The sequence below is a fragment of the Octopus bimaculoides genome, chromosome 2 (assembly GCF_001194135.2).
Source record: "Octopus bimaculoides isolate UCB-OBI-ISO-001 chromosome 2, ASM119413v2, whole genome shotgun sequence".
Classification (NCBI taxonomy): Eukaryota; Metazoa; Mollusca; class Cephalopoda; order Octopoda; family Octopodidae; genus Octopus; species Octopus bimaculoides.
The window spans coordinates 43,503,634-43,511,132 of NC_068982.1; the positions used below are offsets into that span (position 1 = coordinate 43,503,634).

The window sequence follows — 7,499 nt, forward strand, 5'->3', positions numbered from 1 at the left end:
CCCTTATTTTGGTTCGGAAAAAAGGAGGTGGGGGGTTCCCCCCCAATCCCGGAATCACTGGAATTTTTTTTTTCGTTGAATGAATTCCTGTGACCTCCTAATATTGCAAATTTAGGTTACTTAAGGTGAGCCTGGTAACTGATGGCTTTGGGGTCTTGTTTGTAACTTTTGGTGAGCCATGGTGCAACCAACAACATGGGAAAAATCCCTGCCATTAATTTGGTGTGGATGGGTAATATCAAATAATTCAATCACAACATATATTTAAATTAAACACGAAAAAAAATTGAAACATTATTATCACTTACATGGAAAAATTGAAATATTATCTTTCAGTATTTTATGAGGTAAAATCTTAAATTATTAATTGACACATTATTAATTATGTTATAACAGCAATGCCTGGAAAAATCATGGATTACATGGAAAAATGCAAGCATGGAAAGTCATATTCTTAAAATTTTAAACCTGGAAAAGTACAGGACAAGTTATTACACCTGTAAAAGAATATAGGACAAACTATTACTTCTAGTAAAGTAAAGAATAAGAAGCTTTTTACTTAAAATATTGCAGCTAAAATTGAAATTTGAATATTAAAACTTATTTTATTATACTTTACAAATATCACTATATTTATTTAAGTAGAATTTGGCTAATTTACTACCTTAAATACAGAAAAAAGTAACTAATTAGACAAACTTACAAATCAGCTGAACAGTTTTGTACAATAAATTTAAAAGATGAGAACTGTAAAGAGTGATAAATTAGGAGAACTGGCATTCTTTGCTGCAATATTTTAACTAAAAAGTTTCTTATTCTTTACTTTACTAGAAGTAATAGCTTGTCCTATACTTTTCCAGGGGTAATAACTTGTCCTGTACTTTTCCAGCTTTATAATCTTAAGAATACGACTTTTCATGCTCGTATTTTTCTATGTAATATTAATGTAGTTTGTTAATCTAGATTTTTGTCTTTTTTGCAGAGGAGAAGAGAGGGTTTGGAGGTAAAGTCTGTTCCAAGTACATAACTTTACAAATGCAGTCAACCCTTGAATTCCAAACATTTAATTGACCACTACTATTCAGACATATTTCTGTATCAAATACAGCTGAGTTGGCATAGACGCGTGCACACACACACACACACACACCCCGTTATCATCAGCGTCATCATCATTGACTTTTACAAGCTTGCATGGGCTTGACAGAATTCACTGAAGCACATTTTATACTGCCAGGTGCCCTTCTCATCACAAAACCTAACCTGCTTCCAGGTAAGGTAATATTATGACATGGCCAAATGTATTTTCACACGAAATTGGAAACAAATGACACCACTTCCATGGTGGTGACGCTCGTTTACAATTTCCACACGGCGTCATGACAGGGTGTATAAATATATATATATATATACATTATATATATATATATATATATATACACACACACACACTCAATAGTAGCAGTCATACATCTAACTTTACACACAAGATATATATATATATATGTGTGTGTGTGTGTGTACTGGAGTTATGGATAGCTACGTCTTTCTTCATAGGATTGTAGATTCACAAATGTGAGATACCAGGCAAGATAAGTTCTAATTAGAGAAACAACCATCATCAAAGTAATACAGTAATGAAAAATTAATGAGGCAATGACAGAGACTACGATCTAGTGATATTGCTCTAGTTATCACAGAATTGATGTTATGAATACTGATTTAACTTCTATTATTGTTGTTTATCGATTGTGATTCAGTATACATATAAGCAAGGGTGTTCCAGGCAAAACCATAGCTTTTTTTTATAGTGACAGTGTCTCTAAGCCAATAGGATGTAATGTAGCTGCTATTACTAACCGCTTGTGCTAATAAATTGAATTTGTAAATTACAGGCAAATCACCGACTTCCTGGGCGTGAAGTTTTTTTTTTTTCCCACAATAGTTCTGGACCCCAGTAATGAACTCATTTGCATACAGCCAATTAGAGCTCACCTTGACCTTGTTGTCAACATAACATTCACAAATGGAATGTGTTAAAAACAACCAATCACTTGGTAAAACATACTCTAGCAAGTAAACTCAAGACGAAGAACGGTGTTGCAAGTCGATCGATCACCAAGTTATGCCCGATTTTAGAAGGAGACAAGTAATTAGATAGATTTGCATCTATAACGATTATCGCATATTGTTAGGGCCCCATATTGTGAAGATGTGGATGGGGAAAATGTGGGTAGAAGGCGATGTGCTAGCAACCCTCACCCCTTACTGTTTTACAAAGTAAACAACATCACAAATAACTACGAAGAGGTAGCCATGATTGAAAGAAGAACAAGTATTATTAAGAGAAAATAAGTATGATCATTCGTTACCCTAGTGGCCTTATCTTATCACCCATCACTTGTTATGTGCTCATAAACTGGTTTGATAGTTGAGCGCTGATTAGCTGTAAGCAAATGAATTCATAACTGGGGTCCGGAACTCTCATCATCATCATCATCATCGTTTAACGTCCGCTTTCCATGCTAGCATGGGTTGGACGATTTGACTGAGGACTGGTGAAACCGGATGGCAACACCAGGCTCCAGTCTGATTTGGCAGAGTTTCTACAGCTGGATGCCCTTCCTAACGCCAACCACTCAGAGAGTGTAGTGGGTGCTTTTACGTGTCACCCGCTTTTACATGGGAAAAAAATTTCGCTTCCCGGACACCAATGGTCCTGTGATTCTAAAGTCCTTTGGCTTATGACAGGTGGTTCCATGATCTTGTCAAACACTTTAATGAAGTTAAGGCATATACAGTCAGTGTCCATTCCTCTCAAGAGATTATTGAAGATAGTGTTATGGCACTGCAGCTGCTACGACAGGCAACTTTGTCCCATCTGTTGATGAAGTTGTGTAGTATCTGAGAGTTTGTTTTCCTCAAGGTTATTCTTTTATGGACAGTGCCTCTGACAATTTTAGATTTGTGAGAAGAGAGAGAAAGAGGTCTGTAATTTTTAGCTTCAGACCTGCTACCTTCTTCATGTCTAGGTGTTACTACTGAGCCTTTCAGCAGTTTTGGGAATATGTCGTTATATAGCAACTTTTGAAATAGCATCTTCAATGGTTTGACAAGGAAACCATCTGGTCCTGATGCTGAGTTTGAATCTTCTATAATATCATTAATGTTTAGACATGTCTCTGCAGTTGAATTCTGAGGATCAAGGCATTCATTTGTATTATGTTCAGTTTTGGTTATCGTTTGGGAAAATGCATTTTTATATCGTTGACTCAAGAATATGTATATTTTGAGGACATTTTTAGTATATGACCCAATTTGGTCCATTAGAGGGGCAATCTGGTTATGTGTAAATGATTTTTGTTTAGCAAAGTGGGAAAAGAACCTGAGATTAAACTTTATGTTCGCTGTTCAGTGTTCCTTCAGTGAAGTTTCTTTTTCAAAGGACATTTTTAGGTCCAGGTTTTTTTTTTAATTATTATTTTAGAAGTGGCAACAATTAAAATGATCAGAATTTATTTGAATAATGAACAAGTTGTTAGACATTAACAGCCTCAGTAATTTAGTAATTTGTCAATTTATGGTGGAAACACCCAGATTTCAATTTTTTTTTTCTTAGTTAGCAAGTAGATATCATTACTAACATTATTGAAGTCGATGGGTAGGTAAAAGTATTGGTGACGGTGGGGAGTTTGTGATGGCAATGGCAGTGATGATTTCGTGTTAAAAGATGATAGGAAAATTTGGCACAGAAACTTCACTGCTTACAGACAGTGTTGCTGGCGAATAGAGTGCAAAAATAACGCTTCACCTCTTCCCACTCTCCAGCAAAGAGAAAGAACTGATGCTTGCTAATGACGTTGGATTTTGATGATGGTATTAACAATAACTCGTGGCAAATTAATGACTGTCAAGCTATGGTTGGTGGCAGTAGGGTCATAGTCATAGAAACATTTTGCCAGTAAGCTATAATTAAAATGATGACACAATTTACAAATTAGTAGGAAGTAAAGTGAAGTACATACTGTAAGAGCAAGCTATTGAATAAATAAATGACTCAGACATTTAACCTTAGACATAATGTTGGCCTGACCAGGTGGCTTTCTATAAAGTGGGGAATCAATGTGATGAGAGCAACCAGTCAAGCTCATTTAGTTACATTTTTTATATTTTTGTATTTGGTTTGCAAGATTTTTAATGTGAACTTTCAGTTGTAACATATTTTGTTGCATCTTGGGAGGGTCATTATGCCAATAATAAACACAGGCATTGACTCTATATCACTTCTTTTTATTATTTATTTGTCAACTAATTAACTATTTAACCAATTAACTAATCGATTGTTTGAGTAATCGTTTGGTTAATTGATCAATCAATCAAGTTTGTCAAAATCCTTTCATTGTCATTCGTGACCTCATCAATAGCATGAATTATGTCATCTAGTCAATTGACTAATAAATAAACAAACAAGTGAAATAGAACCAGTGCGCTTTTTAAATATTAGCATACTGACCCTCCCAAGATACCACAAACTATTTTTAATATCCTTTCTCTCTATTATAAATTCTTACTAAAATAGCCTGTTGGCCAATTCAACAGTTTTCAGAATTGACATGGTGCTGTTGAAACAAATATATTGTTATTTAGCAAAAAAGCTTGTTTATTTTTATGTTTTTTTTATTTATTATTAGTGTTGCTTAATATGTTTTGCTAAAATTGCTGTTTCTTTTCAGAAATCAACAGTAAAAGGTAATTAAAATTCATTAAAATGACAGATCTATCAGACTTTCAAAGAGGTCAAGTTGTTGGTGCTCATATGGCAGGCGCTAGAGTAACGAAAACAGCCAAAATGTTTGGTGTATCATGAAGTACTGTCTCAAAAGTAATGACAGCCTTTGAGAAAGAGACAAAATTCTGGAAGAAAACCAAAACTTTCAGATAGGGATCGTCGGACTCTTAAGCGAATTGTCAGAAAGGATCACAAAAGTGCAGCTCCCAAAATTACTGCAGAGCTTAGTGGCCACCTTGAGAACCCAGTTTCCACAAAAACTGTTCACCGAGAGCTGCACAAAGCCAGATTTCATGGGAGGACTGCAATCAGAAAATCACTACTTTCAAAAGCAAATGTTGGAAAGCGTTTAGAGTGGAGTAAAAACCTACAGAATCGGTCCCTAGAGCAGTGGAAGAATGTTATTTTCTCAGACAAGTCATCCTTTACCTTATTTCCAACCACCGGTCGAGTATACATGTGCAGACAGCCCAAAAAAAAGCATTTGACCCAGACTGCCTTCTTCCAACTTTTAAACATGGAGAAGGAACTATGATGATCTGGGGAGCTATATCTTGGAAATTCGCTAGCCCAATAGTTTCCCTTCATTGCAGAATTAATAGTCAAGACTATTTAAGCATTTTCTCTGATCAAATGCTATGGTTGCAGAACTGTTTCTGGAGGGAAACGCAATCTTTCAGGATGATAATGCACCAATTCACACAGCTAAAGTTGTTACTGAATGGCATGAGGAACATTCTAGTGAAGTTGAACATCGTATCTGGCCACCACAGTCCCCAGATCTCAATATTATTGAACATTTATGGTACATTTTCGAAAAACAAGTAAGGAGTTGATATCCTCCATCATCATCACTACAAGAACTGGAGACTGTTTTAGCTGAAGAACAGACAAGAATTCCTTTGGAAATAATTCAAGCTTTGTACAAGTCCATACCTTATAGAATTTAAGCTGTAATTGCTACCAAAGGCAGTTCTACCCCATATTAAAATAAATTTGTTTGAAATTTTTAGGTGTTTCCATTATTTTGTCCAACCCGTGTGTGGTGGGTGGTATCTGTGTGTGTGTTTGTGTGTCTTTGTGTCTGCATTTGTCCCCCACTACCGCCTGACAACCAGTTTGGTAAAAGCACCACCGCTTGACAAGCAATTTGGTGAAAGACACTGATAGACTAAGTACCAGGCTTTAAAAAAAAAAAAAGAAGCACTGAGGTTGATTCATTCATCTAAAATCCTTCAAGGTGGTCCTCCAGTATGGCCACAGTCTAATGACTGAAACAAGTAAGAGAAAAAGAAAAAAAAATGCCTTGTCTTCGTATAAAATTTACTTTGGAAATTCCTTTCTCAATGCTGCTACTTAATTCAAATTTCTGAAATTCTTCATAAACAGATCCTCTCTGTTCTACAATAAATTCCATTCAATTCTGTTGGTCTTCTTCTCAATATCTCTTATTTAGATTCTTGAAAGGCTCAATCTAATTTTCACAAGACCAATTAATTTGTGATACTTCCTCAATCTTTAACCTTCAGTTTTCTTCACACCAACGACATTCTGTTCAAACTGTTTCTTTTTGTTCATTATTTTATTATTTTGTTTTGTGCTTATCTGTCTTAGAATGAGTGAAGACTTAACTTCCTAGTCTTTTCAATTCTATTTAAACTGAATGTTTGGGGTGGCTAACAGAGTAAAATTCATTAAAAAAAAAAAGAAGTTATTGTTACCATTGTTTAACCGTAGTTTAGCTTAACCATGATCAACCATTCATTTGTTTAGAATAGTGTATTCAAGATTACATTATACAGTGTGTTGTCCTTAAAGTAATAGGATGTTATCTGAAGGAGATCTGACTGCTAATTCAAGCAGGGTGAATAACAATGTAGGGGCTCCCTTGTTTCCCCACTCCTTAAAGTTCAATTGCCATGGCACATGGCTCAGTGGTTAGAGCATCAGGCTCACAATCATGAGGTAGTGAGTTTGATTCCCAGATCGGGCTGTGTTGTGTTCTTGAGCAAGACACTTTATTTCACAGTGCTCCAATTCACTCAGCTGTAGAAATGAGTTGCAACATCACCGGTGCCAAGCTGTATTGGCCACCAATTTTACTGGGAGTGAGTTAGTGGATTATACTGATCCCTGTACTTATTTTATTGACCCCAAAAGGACAAAGGCATAGTCAGCCTTGTCAGCATTTGAACTCAGAACATGCTAATGATTCTGCCAACTTGCAAGATTTAGAAATGGTATGTTAAAGGGCATCTAGTTGTTAACCCTAATGCAAATACAAAAAATTAAGTTTTAAAAAAGTCCCACTAAAATGGACAATAAATGAGTGGTGCCAAAAGGATTTGAAAGAAACAAGTGTAGTAAATATAACTTTACTAAGGGTGTATAACACTTAAGTTTGTGTATGTAAAAAAATATTAATGCATTACTTCATCTAACTTATACTGTACAAAATGAAAGCAAACTACCAGGGAGAAAATAAAATAAGCTAGAAAAATGTGACAAATTACATTTGAGATGAATGTCATTCCATTTGCAGATCCTCCATCTATTTGAAATTCAATCAACGCATCCTGAGCAGGAAGATAAACCGGAAATCTAAGGAGTGAAATGTAGTCTACCCATTTTTCTTTCTTGGATGTCTACAATAAAAGAAAGGTTATAGATATTAGGGTGTTAAAAAGTTCAGTGAGATGTAATGTTTTAT

At 35.3% G+C, this 7,499-nt stretch overlaps 1 long non-coding RNA gene across 2 annotated transcripts in view; it reads right to left on the reverse strand.

The window, feature by feature from the left end:
- LOC106880770 (uncharacterized) overlaps window positions 1-7,499 on the reverse strand; it is a 191,443-nt gene that overhangs the window by 75,876 nt on the left and 108,068 nt on the right. For both annotated transcript variants that reach the window (XR_008266803.1, XR_008266804.1), the window contains exon 2: window positions 7,303-7,434. This is a non-coding gene — a long non-coding RNA (uncharacterized LOC106880770). The remainder of the gene's footprint in view (window positions 1-7,302; window positions 7,435-7,499) is intronic.